At 46.7% G+C, this 13149-nt stretch overlaps 1 protein-coding gene across 3 annotated transcripts in view; it reads right to left on the reverse strand.

Moving 5' to 3' along the window:
* SMAD9 (SMAD family member 9) overlaps positions 1 to 7464 on the reverse strand; it is a 43655-nt gene extending 36191 nt beyond the window's left edge. Inside the window, exons 1-2 of one of the 3 annotated variants that reach the window (XM_042779000.1) lie at positions 7378 to 7419; positions 6805 to 6902 (exon numbers count right to left, since the gene is read on the reverse strand). The gene's annotated coding sequence lies outside the window, so the exon portion shown is untranslated. Of the gene's footprint in view, positions 1 to 6804; positions 6903 to 7377 lie in introns of all 3 variants that reach the window. The other 2 variants (XM_033051787.2, XM_033051786.2) reach the window with 2 other exon arrangements.
* Positions 7465 to 13149: the final 5685 nt, after the last annotated feature.

Here is a 13149-nt window from a genome sequence, read left to right on the forward strand (position 1 = left end):
CAATTCCTGCTGTGCAACTGCTCTGGATGAGCACATTGGCAGATGCTTCAGCAAAGCTCTGTCAGTGTGATATAAGATGGGGGAAGCAGAGGTGCATGGGCATGGTAACAGTACCCCATGTGCCAAGGCTGTTGCAGACAGGATAAGGGAATCTGTCTTTCACGTCCACTTGAAAAATCAGGGGGAGCATATGTGTAGGATAGATACGTGTTGGGATGGTTGCTGCTGGAATTCTGTGGGTGCATTTTACACAGCTTGCTTCAAAAATAACTGTGCTGGCCTTGGGGAGGAAGAAGGGACTGGAAAACCCCTTGAGATAAGCCCTTATGTCCCTACATCCCCTATTAGAACCAAGCAAAATGATCCCTTTCTTCAGGTGCAGCACTGGGCTAGCACGGCTACACTGGCTTTTACCCCTGGGCCACTCGCACCCAGCTGCTGGGGATGGCAACCCAAATCAGAGCACTGGATCTTCTCACCAATCTTTGCCTTTGAAAATCTCCCACAATGTCTGAAGGCATCCCACAAAATTACCACAACCAAAGTCTGTGTAAAAATATTAAACTGAACCAATTTATCGCTATGATCTCTCTCCGACTGCACTTCCTTCCTTGGCATTAAATTTTAAAGGAAACCAGTGGCTGTGATGTTTATAAGGAGTGAAGCGCACAGTGCTCCCTGTCTGGCCCACACTGAAGTTTCTAAGATGCAATCCCACAGGGACACATCCTCTTCTCTGCCTCACACCCTGCTCCCTGCAGGCAGGAAGAAGACACATTTAGCCAGTCCCTGCCTTACCCCTTCCTGAGGCTGCCTTGCTCAGGCTCAGGCTGTCACTTCCGAGGAAGGGCCCCTCTCTCAGCTGCTTTCCTCCAGCAGAGCTAAGGAGCACTCATGCCATGGAGGAGCTCTGGGGATGTATCTGTGGGAGAAGGCAGGAGGCATTGGGGTGATCAGGAGGTGCATCAACCTGCCCTAGGAAGCCAAAATATCTTCTCATGGCTCTGGCTATCCCCACTTTATAGCCAGTCAGTCCTGCATTCTTCACATACCCACCATTCCCAGAAACTGTAGAAAAGCCCACTGGTGTTTCTAAAAATGGAACAGTTAGAAATACGCAAAAAATAGAATTCCTGCTTTTAAAACAAAAGCTGACTCGTCTCTAATACAGAGCATGCAGCCAAGTGCCTCCAGAACAAACACTTCACAAAGGAAGAAGGGGACTTGAAAAGAATTTCAGCTTCAATGTTGGTTTAAAGTTTACAGCCACACTAATCAGATCCTGTAATCCTTCTTATCAATCACTGGCATTCTTGGAGTAATTCCCAAATACTAATTTTAGGAAAAGGATTTGCTTAGATTTAAATGTTAAGAATGTTGTGAATAAAGATACATCTAAAGAACAATTACTTCACCAAGGATGTGGCACTCTGATGCTCTGATGGGAACCTATTCTGGAAGTTTCTTGTCTCAAGTTAGAAGAGAAAATGCTTTTAGAGACTTGGTTGTGCCTTTACACTGCATATGGGGAAAAAGGATAAAGCAAATATTCTCCTCATATTGTATGGTAGCACATCCCACCCCAGAGAGGTCTGTCTGAAGCATTACTCAGTTCTGGTGTTAACATAGTAGGCATCTTTTGCAGATGATTTAGCATCTCATAGCTTGGAAAGTGACCTACAGATAAATCAATCATATGGATCATGGATAAAATACTCAAAAGGAAGAACTTCCAGAAGTACTTCCCCTCTGGCAGCAGACCTGGGAAGGAATCAACAGTACTGCTGGCCACCTGCTTCTCTCCAGGTGAGACAGCCTGGCCAACTGCATAGGGGGGGATAGATTTCACACACAAAACACTTTCTGTACACATCACACTAGCAGTTGTCCATGGAATCGCATTAGCCTTTCATTGTGTTCAAACCATATCACATTCAAATCTGTTTTTCCTAAAAGGCTTCCATTGTGCATCACTGTGGGAAATGGCTAATGCAATAAGATTGACATATAGGTTCCCCTGCATGAACATCCGCAGTAATCTGTGCTAATTGAGCCCTCAGTGGCTTGTGAAACCCTGCAGGGGGGAGGAAGGGTGGAGCATCCACAGGGCCTACATGTTGGAGAACTGCAGCAATAATAAATAAATAAATAAATGTGTGGAGAAGAGGTAAGCACTAGTACCAGTGTGCTTTATCTATGTAAAGATCCGATTCAGTGGAAGGGATTGCCTTGGTCAAGGGACTGGGATATTTTCTATGAAAAATATCTGGATATGCTTGGACTGTCTGTGGAAGCTATTTCCCAGCAACAGGGCTAGGAACAAAAAAAGCAAGAACTTGCCTATCTGGTTCCCTCCTGTGGGAGAAAGAAGGAGAGGGCTGACTATTCCCATTGACTTCAGCTGAAGATGCGGGTGCTCAGATTCTCTGTAAACCAGAAGACCTGCGTATAAGCTTAAACAGGCTTTATACGCCTACATTTGAGCCCGAGAGTAAAAAACATAGGCTGGATTCTCTTTAGCATGTAAGATGTAAGACCAGCTTCAGAAAACACTGTGCTGAAGGCACAAAACAGGTCCTGAGTCTTTAAAAGAAGTATTTCACTCTTCTCCAAATCCATTCAGTATTCCAAGGAACACCCCACCTCTTCACAGCTGTTTCCTCTCCCCTACTAACACTCACCACTGGCCCATGCAGCCCCTACAGCCCAAGGCTCCCAAGGAGGCCACCACCAAGAAGCTTGAGGTGGTCCTGCAGGACCATGCAGCAGGACAGGCATGGGAGCCACAGCTGCAGTCTCCCATGGGAACGGATTTTGGTTTCTCTACTCTAGATGTCTCTGTGAAGGCCTCTGTGTGAAGTAATTCAAGATCTGTTGATGAGAGAGATGATAAATCAGCTACCTCATACATGCTGCAGGGTGAGAAACTGCACACTGGCAGCTGGGCCAGGGTAATTTGACAGAGACAAGTAGGTTTGGCTGGGCAAGACCAGCAAGTAACCAAAAGAGAGTTTTGAAAAGCCACATGAACTGCTTGTGCCTCCGGTCAGTTTTGTGCCTACTGGGCAGTGTGGGATTGCTTCCTGCCATGGGCTTCAGGGCAAACAGCTTTCCCTCAGGTGTCTCCATTTCTGCATCTGTCCCACAGGTACCCTGACAGGGATGGCTTTGCAAAGCATCATCAACTCTTCTGATGAGGAATGTCACAAAGGAATGCTTATAAGACCCAAAAAAAAAAAAAAAAAAGGTTGGGAATTTTGGTTTTGGGGTTTTGTTTTTTGGTTGTTTTTTGTTTGGTTTGTTTTTATGTTTTGGGGGGGTTTTGTTAAGGGAAGGCACAGCAAGAAAGCACATGTAAAAAAAATATTAAGTATTGTTGAAATGTGTTGAACTCAGCTGCAGGGTTATTCACATTATAAAGGATTCTTCATTAGATGGAGCTTTGCTGCTTGCAGACAAGGCCCTCTGGAAAGGGCACCTCCATGGCCAGCTCCTGCCTGCTGCTCTGCACAGCGCCGTGCATGACCCAGCACACCACCACGCCGAGCAAACACACAGCCACCCTTATCAAGAAGTGGCCAATCTGGCTCCCATTGTAGCCAGGTAATGAGGGTGAAAGGAAGCCTGAAGCAGAACAAACTCTAATGACCCACGGGTCTGCTAATTCTCTTTCCTCCTCATTTCTCTCTTTTAATGGACAGTGAGTTTGAGGCCAACAGTTGTGGGGAACTCGGGATGTGGGGAATATTTTCAAAACCTATACAAAGGCCAGGCATATAGAGAAACTCCAGAATGGGAGATGTTTCAGAAATAAAAGCAAAAGATGCAGGATTTTGGCAGGGCTCATGGTGACTGGGAGGAGAAAGTAGGCGGGAGAAGAGAGCTTGTTGGGAAATGGGAGGTTGCAGTGTCAAGCTGGAAGTTTGCCACAGTGTGGACTAATGCTTTGGCATCTGCAAACAAAAGGAAAGAGAGATGTAAGAAGTAACACAAAGACAAACTGTCAAGAGATATCTGGAAGTATCACGACCTGTGAGGAAACAGGAGAGGCAAAAGATGAGGCTAAGTTTGGCAGAGGGAGGACGGTGATGCTTCTGACAAGGCAAAAAGAGTGGGAAAGAAACAAGTTCTGGGTAGAAAGATGTGGGAAAGATAAAGCTCTGCTTCTCTCAATCAGAAACACACCTTTACATTTATGCTGTCTCAGAAAAAGAGATCAATTATCAAATTTTCTCCTTCTGTTTTTTCTTCCGTTTTTTTTTAAGTAGGGATGGCTGCATAAATTGGGAAGTCTCTTTCACTCCATGTCCATCTGCACCATGTCCTTGCTGTGCCCTTGTCCAAAAGAACTGAACCTCAAAGAGAACTGTTCAACCCTACATTTATCTAAGATGCAGAAACCTGCAAAAAGTCCTGTAGAACAATCTGCCTGATGTTTCACCTGCATTAATTAAAATGCAAACATGAATTAGTCTGGATCTCTGTCTAGGCTCTGATCCTGCAATCTATTAAATCCACTCATCTGCAAAAGCACAGCCAGATTTTTAGCTGCTATAATAAATACACAGGGCTCAAGTCTCTTTAAGTCACCTTCCCACTTGTAAAATTCCCACAGCATTAACCATTCAAACACTGCAGACAAAATATAAGATGAGAAATAATCCAGGATATTCTTTAAAAATTAATTTTGTTGCATTGTGTTCAAAGTCTAGTGCTTCCTTACAACTGTTCTCAAGACAGTAACAGGACTGCAATGATTATGTCAAATTGTTGTTGTTATTACTACCCCTTGCTGTTCATGTACAGTAACACTAATGATTCTTTATACCAGCCTGTATCAGGAAACCAGGCAGAAAAACCTTTACTATGAATATTTTTGCTGTGCTGTTTTCAGTTAAAATATTTATGATGCGTTGTTTGGGGTATTTTTCTTCCCAACCCTGTAGTTATTATTTGTAAAGGGTATATTGTACAGAAAATGAAATCTCTCTATGTTATCACTGTATTTTTTGCAGCAGACAAATTATAGAGCATATAGATATATATAGGATATACATATATGATGTGCCTTTATTCTTTTAAGTTTCTTTGAAACAGGGTGCCCAGTATTGCTGATGCTGGAATTACTGTTAGTATCAGCACTGGTGATAAACTCTAGCTAGTGTTTTGGTTAGAGGTCACTTGTAATTAGTAGTCATTGTCCTTTGAATTTAACAATGGAAAAATAAAACTTTATAGCGACAGATTAGCCTGGCCATCAAAATTACAGCACTTTAGCACTCAGCAGAGAGGATTGCATGACACACTATCTCCCTGTCTGATAACAGCAGATAGCTAAGAATTCAAATGTGAGATGCAGAAAGCCTGTAAAAGAATAAAAGGAGAGAAAGGAGGATTAACTGCCCAGATGTTATGTGATACATTATAGTGACACTTCTACACTGCTCTTTTAGTGAGCAGGGTCTGGTCTTGTACCCACTGAAGCGAAGATGGGGCACTACTGCCAGTTTCTGTGAGAGCAGCTTTCAAACCCGAGGTGCTACCGAGTTCCTCTACACCACATCCCCACCTTCTGCAGATACTTGGCAAGTGTGTGCATAACTCTTAGTGAAATACTAATTCTCAACTTCTTCACAAAGTTGTGCAGTTGACAGCTTTGTGCATATTCGTTTCAGTTGCTGCAGGTAAATAAAAGCTATCTCCACCTCGCATCAGTTTACAAATACTGACACGGATTCAATGCGTCCATCGGGAAATATCCCGGTTTGCATATATCATATGGACATGATAAGGATTTGTGATAAAATGCACTTGACCCTTATCCCAGGCATTTTTGCAGAATTACTGTTTATCAGCTTATGTGCGAGTTAACAAAGTGAAGAAGAAAATGTTTCTAATTCCATCACAAAGACCAGACGGGAATGGGAACTACTGCCAAACCCAGCAAATACAACATATCCTTCTTGATACAACTGACTTTAAATGTATTTTTGGGCATGTTTATTTTAGCTACTAAGTCAAATTAACTCAATATTTAAAAAACCAAAAAACAAACCACAAACATCCCCAGCCTCTGCTTTAAAATCTAACAGGAAGCAAAGATGAACCAGCCAGACACTGGTACTTATCAAATCTGAAAGAAGGGAGTTGTCTGGCTGGATTAAAACGGATGAGGTTTGTTTGAGTGATGACATTTGTTCTACCGTTGCTGAGGAGAAGAATTTTGCAGCACTTTCTTCATCTTATGCTCCTGAAGATGGGAAGATTAGCCCTACCACACAAATACTTGCACATATAGAGAGACACATTATCTGCAGTGTCCTTCCCAAACCACTGCAAACTTGAATACATTCCCAAGCCATGCACATAATTTCTCACTTCTGCCAAGGGAGAGCTCCTTCACTAAATAGTTGACCATTCTGGGCTGAAATATTTCTTTCACTAATTTATAAGATGCAAGCAATTAACAGCAGGCATGCGTGTCTCTATATGCGCACGTGTCCATGTGTGTGTCATTTATTTTTATTCCCACTAATGCCTCTTTTAAAGCAGACCTGGCTAGCATCAAATAAATTTACCCATAAAATCGAAGTAGGAAAACACAATACCAAACAATATCCGAATTGTTACCAATAAGCCCAACTCCGAATTCCCCCCACTTAGAGTTGCCTGGGCACGGAGATAAAATTACAGCAATTTATAATTTGCCATATCGAGGGCTATTGTTTTTGGAAATGTTGGTTACTTGCTAACATGTAACATTCTAACCTCGGAGCCAAAAGACAAGAAGCCAATCAGAGTCACCGTTCGTAGCTGGAATAAAACCCCGAATCGCAGCAATACTGCTCCGTTGTGCCCGGGAGCGTGTCCAGGAGCGGGATTTCTTGAACAGAAAATAACCTCTGAAAGGAAAAGTATTTCCAAACGTGTCATGTGGGGCTCTGTTGTTTCTTTTCTTTTTTCTTTTTTTTTTTTTCCCCCCTCTCTCCACTTAAACGAGAAAGAAAGAAACCCTGACAGCGGGAAGACTTGTCAGCGTTTAGCCATCCATAAAAATGTTTTTCCCCGCGCTCCTCCTCTCGCTCGCCGTCCTGGCGTCGGTCTGTCTCATCTCGCTGCTCTGCGGCCCCAGCCCCCGCCCGCACACCGCCCCAGCCCAGCGGGGCCGGGGCCACCAGCCGGGGGAGCACCGGCCCGGGCGCCGCCGCGCCTGCCCCGCCGGGAGCGCCGGGGGATGCCCCGCACCGGCACCGCTCGGGGAAGGATGCGGGACAGCCCCGGCGCGAACTTTGGGGCGACGGCGGCAGCGCTGTCCCCCGTCCCTTCTGCTTCCCCCTCCGCCCTTCCCGGGACGCGGCCGGGAGCCCCGGCTCTTACCTGCCACGGGCCGGGGTCTCGGCGCGCCGCGGGCGGCAGCGCGGCTGCAGCTGCGCGGCGGCGGGGCCAGGGCGCAGCGGCAGCGGCAGCGGCAGCGGCAGCAGCAGCCCCGGCCGGCGTCAGTCAGGCGGGAGCCGCCAGGCTGTATTAGTGCGCCGGGCTGGACCGCGGCCAGCAAGCGCCGCGGCCGCTGGCCCGCCCCTCGCCCCCCCGCCCCCGCGCCCCCCCGGCCGCGCCGCCCCCGCCGCGCTCACACACGCTCACACACACACACGGCATCGCTCACACACGCTCACACACATACACGGCATCGCTCACACACACAGAGCATCGCGCACACACACAGAGCATCGCGCACACACACACACACGCACACACACACAGGATCTCTCTCTCTCACACACACACACACACACACACACACGCACTCGCACACGCACACTCACACACACACACACGGCATCGCTCACACACACACACACACACACGGCATCGCTTACACACGGTCACACACATACACGGCATCGCTCACACACACAGAGCATCGCTCACACACACAGAGCATCGCGCACACACACACACACGCACACACACACAGGATCTCTCTGTCACACACACACACACACAGTATCTCTCTCTCACACGCTCACACACACGATCGCACACAAGCGCACATCCAAACACTCGCACGCACGCTCGCACACTTGCATCGCTCACACACACGCCCATGCACGCGGATACAGATGCAGGCACACACACTCACACACACACATACGCTGAAGCACACGCTGTCGCGCTCACGAACACACGCCCACGGTGTTTCACTCACCCACTCGCACCATGCACCTTCCCGCATCCACCTCACGCCGCCCCTCGCCGGGCTCACCCCTCCGCACACGCCGAGTTCTGATCCTCCAGCACACGGGCTCCGGGTGACAGAGCTCACCCCCAGGCACAGCACACACGAACCAGCCCCGCGGAACCCGCCCTTCACACAGCCCCCGCCGCCGCTCGCCCCCAGCCCCGCGGGAGCGCAGCCCCTCGGGAGCCGCCGCTCCGCCGACCCGGGCTGCCCGCGGAGGGGGTGCCCCGATCCCTGCCTTGCCCTGCCCTGCCCTGCCCGGGGCCGTGCGGGGCCGGCGAGCCGCTTGTGTGTGACCGCGGGGCCGCCCCGGGACAGGTCCTTCGCCCAGTGCCCCCGCAGCCGGCCCTTCCCCAGGGTCCTTCTCGCCAGCCTCCGAGTCCCCGAGGATGGACACAGTGGCCAAACGGGGCGGGGGCCAACTTCAACCCCGTCCTGCGCTGCTACGAGCGCCTCTCGTAGCTTTTGGGCACAGGCGACAAACGCCGGCTGCGCGCAAAGACTTGGAATCACCGTCGTCCCTGTGGGACGGCTGGACAGCACAGCTGCGAGGGGTTTGGGGATCAGACTGCGCCTTCCCACGCCGGGCTGTGCGGGGGTCCCATCACTTGTCGGACTGGTCAGAGAACAGCAAACTGCAGCTGGCACTGATGAGCACATGCATTTCCTGCTCCAGAGATTACCTATTAAACCCTCAGATTCCATAGAAGTAAGCATCTCTAGCTACGTAGCACATTGCATTAGCCGTAATAAGGAAGGACTGAAAGAAGGGAAGTCAAGTGGCTTCAAGGACAGTAGACATAAAAGCTACTCATGAAACTGGGGCTCCAGGCAGTGCTAGGAACAAACACGGTCTGAACCTGACCCTGGCTGCATTGAGGGGTTCCAGTTAAATTGCACTGTGCCTCTTGAGGTCAATCATAAATATGATTAAAGATACTATCCTGCTGACATTTTCACCAAAATTTTTTACATTGTAAAACATGACAGCAAAGCTAATGTTGTTTGAGTAGACATCAAAAAGCCACAATGCAATTACAGCTCCGCAGTACAGTTTTATCGAAGCATGCGTGCGTGAGGGCTGTGGTGCAATAGGGAGATACAATGTAATGCCCCAAAATATCTCTGTTTCCCTCTTTGGAATAAATCGTCTGCAAATACCAGTGGTTTCCTCGCTGCTTGTTGGGCTTTTCCTATAGCAGACTTCTCGACAGATGGGTGGTAGAACAAATGCTGTTAATTTAAAATTATTGTAAATATTAATAAAGTGCCAATCGCATGTTCTAACTCGGCGTGCTTTCAGATTTTATGCCCACAATGTTGTTTGTTTTTGACTAGAGACATCACACTGCAAATGTATGCCCAGGCAATTGTGGGGGTAGGGGGGATGGGTCAGCAGAGGTGTGGTGTGTAATTTACTGAGGCACAACTAAATTCTGGGTCTCGCTGCATCTTTTCCAGGTGTTGAAACCTCTGGTTTCTCATGCCTCTGCTCACAGTTTCTGCTACCAAAAACGGGTGGCAGGACAAAGCAGGTCTTTAGGCGAGTTTTTGCTCCTGCCACTCTGGTGCACAGCCTGCTGTGCTATCTCCTGTCTGTCTTCATTGGTGGGGTACATTAAAATACCAGTGCTGCTACCGGAGTGATCCCAATCAGCGGAGAGGGTGAGGGGATAGCAGCAGAGTTGGTGCCGAGATTGAGCTGTCAGTTCTAAAACTTTGATTGAAGCTCCCATTTAAATAGGCATAAATTATTTGTGAAATAACTTAATTGCATTTCTATTTGTCTGGTGGCAGTTTTAACTGTGCCATATTGGAAAAAAGTCTAGCTAACAGAGGTCGCATGGGTATAGATAGATAGATAGATAGACAGATAGATACATAGATACGTATTACTGGAGTTTGATATATTATAGATTGTATAGCAGGCAACAATTTTTTTACATGCAGTAGTACTTCAGATCGTGTGGCATGCACACATACATACTTTATTACTAGAGCTGCATATATCCTGGTGTTGCCTGTGATCTGTTAAACCTTTGGAACCACAGATCTCCTCAGGACTAGCGCTCATATATCCTGCCTGTCCTTTCCACTCTCTCCACACTCACTTCAGAGCCCAAATCCCTGAGCACGAATCTTCCTCTGCACAGCTTTCAAAGCCGGTGTCCTCTTTGCGAGGCTCTGCTGCTCTTGCCAAGGCGACTCATCACCTGTCATTCCTCTGCACCACCCAGGCCCTGCTAATTCCATTTCTCATTTGCTATTATCTCTTTCCAGTGTCTCATTTCCCATCCTGCCCTTTGTAAAAGCCCTCCCTTAGCCTGTACATGATGTAACTTTCCTTCTCAAATCCCCTCCTGTAAAACATGGATCAACTTCCTTTACTCATAAAGCAATACCTGATCTCAGTAGTCTTATTATTTTGTTCTGTATTTTGTCTTTTTTTACTGGGTACTGCTGTAAAGAAAATCATCAGTATAAAGTTATATAGAAAATAGTAAAGACTGGATGTAGCTGTAAAAGGGATGGAAGGGTACTAATGTCTTTTAGCACTGATACTGTGTAAAAGATAGAATAACATGAATTTTCGACTTAGAGGGAACTGCGAGTTCCTGAGAACTGTAAATACACTGACTCTGTACTGCTCCAGGGCTCCAGTGAAGTACTGGCACTGTCCACCACTGAACAAGGAGCAGCTGTTATAACAGCAGTGTTGTGTGCCTTACGATGGAGATCCCTCCAGCAACTCCAAGAGCGCTGCTGCGGGCACTAGAAGATTCCCAGACGCAGTATCTTGCATTTACTGTGTGAGTTACATTTTCCTCAAGGACTTCCTCCAGGCAAAGACACAGCAGGCACTTGCCTCTGGCAGCAGATTTTTGGGAACAACAGCATAGTTGTGGTTCTGTTGCCCACTTTGCCTGTGCCAGAGCCCTGGAAAGTGAGGGCTGTTCCTGTATTGCAGGGTGGAGTCAGACATGCGGGACAGCATTGCCAAGAAGCAACTGACTATTGGAGCAGCAGCCGTCACCATCTCACTCTCTCACTCTTTCACAAGCCCAGACCCTACCAGGATGCCTAGCTCCACACCTTTTACTCCCCTTCCCAGGATAGGGCTGGACCAACCTCAACTCCTTACCCTCAGGTCTGACTGATTTTTCTTGTGCTGTCTGAAAGCTTGGAGCTTCTTACCCTGCTTCTTATTCACAGGCAGTTTGGATATCTCAGTATCCTAACAACGGTCCCAGCAGTTTGGACACATCTGTATCAGGTTTAAAAATAAACACTTGAACCATCAGGGAGTCTTATTTCACACATCTTTTCCAGCACAAGGAGGATGAAACATTTGCTTTTACAAACATGTTTTGTACTACTCACATCAATTTCTCACATTTTTATGGTTTAAGATGCTAATTCTTAGAAGAAAAACAGGTGGTAAAAGCAGCTGCAATCTTGTGCAACACGTTGGTGAACACAGCAGAGACTGTGCTGGGCAGCTGGGTGGTCTGTTCTGTCACAGAAAAGCATTACAATTGCTCATCTCACTGCTCTTTGCTTCAGACTCCGCAAGTGAAGCTATAAATCCAGAGAAGCTGAAGAAGGAGGTAGGAAGGCAGGTTTGGAGGTGCGTTCTTAAAGGGAGAGAAGGAAAAAAGGGAAACAGCGGTAGAGTGGATGGAGTAACAAGGACCATCTGAGAAGACTGGAAAACAGTAGTTCAGAAATACTGGGAGACACAGAGGTAAGCAGGCTTAGTGGCTTCATGTACTGCCACCAGAATGGTGATTCTTTTCCTTTTGGGTCAGATGGCTAGTAAGATCTGAAATTTGCCATTTTGTTTCATGGCACTTTTCATCCAGGTTTGAAAGAGGTGTTAAGAAGTGAATGAGCATAGTGTGGTACGGACAAATGAACTTACTCTCAGTACCTTTCAATTACCAGATGAAAAAGCTCTGCAAAATATTTGGACTGGCTTGGTTACTAGTTTTCATAAGTGAAAAGGATAATTTCCTATCCAGTACCATAACAAGACTTTTGTTAGTGAGTGTATGTAAGTATTGGCTAAAGTAACTGCACAAGAATGGAATCATATTTGTGATTAAAGATTTTGGGGGCAATTTTTGCTCTGAGCTAAAACCCCACAAATTCTAAGGAATTCTGGGGAAATTTGTGTTCATCTTATAACACCAAAGCTCCACAGGGTCCCTTGATTTCTTCCTTTTCTTTGGTCAACATACAATGACTTGGCTTTTATTCTTCAAAGCTTTTAGTGCACTGAGATCCAGCTACCTGCCTTGTTATTTGTGCTGATTTTGTTCTCTGCTGCAGAGAATAAGACTTGTGATGCTCAGAACAATGACTGTTGAGACGTCTTTTTATTCCAAGAGACGGGGATTGACCCCAGAACAGCTGAGATTAGTTGGATGGATAAGACCTTCCAGCTGACAGTCTGTTTCTTTCTCCTCAAAACTATGACACCATGTGGAGAAAGAGGACAGAGATAAGCTACTTGAACTTCTTGTTCCTTTAGCATAGCAACATTGATGACTTAGTAAATCTTAGAAGGCAAAATCTGGAAGGATTCTCTTTCCACTCTTTTTAGCCATCGCTGTCTGAAACCCATGAGAAATTACCTCCCTGATATTTGCTTGACCTGGATGAAATATTCATGTGCCTCTGGCTCAGCTGGCATTGATTTAACAACCGCTGTAATCCCCTGCCTTCACTTCACCTTCTGAACTTCACACCTAATGTTGAGAAGAATCAGATGAACTCTCAGCCATTTTATCTAAGTCCTTTCTCTGTCTTACTAACCTGAGGACTTGTTGCTGAGGACTCGCTTGGATGAAAAGAAAGAGTATAGAAAAGAAACAATATGCAAAGATTCCTTGGCAGTAAGAATGAAC

The sequence above is a fragment of the Catharus ustulatus genome, chromosome 2 (genome assembly GCF_009819885.2).
Source record: "Catharus ustulatus isolate bCatUst1 chromosome 2, bCatUst1.pri.v2, whole genome shotgun sequence".
NCBI lineage: Eukaryota > Metazoa > Chordata > Aves > Passeriformes > Turdidae > Catharus > Catharus ustulatus.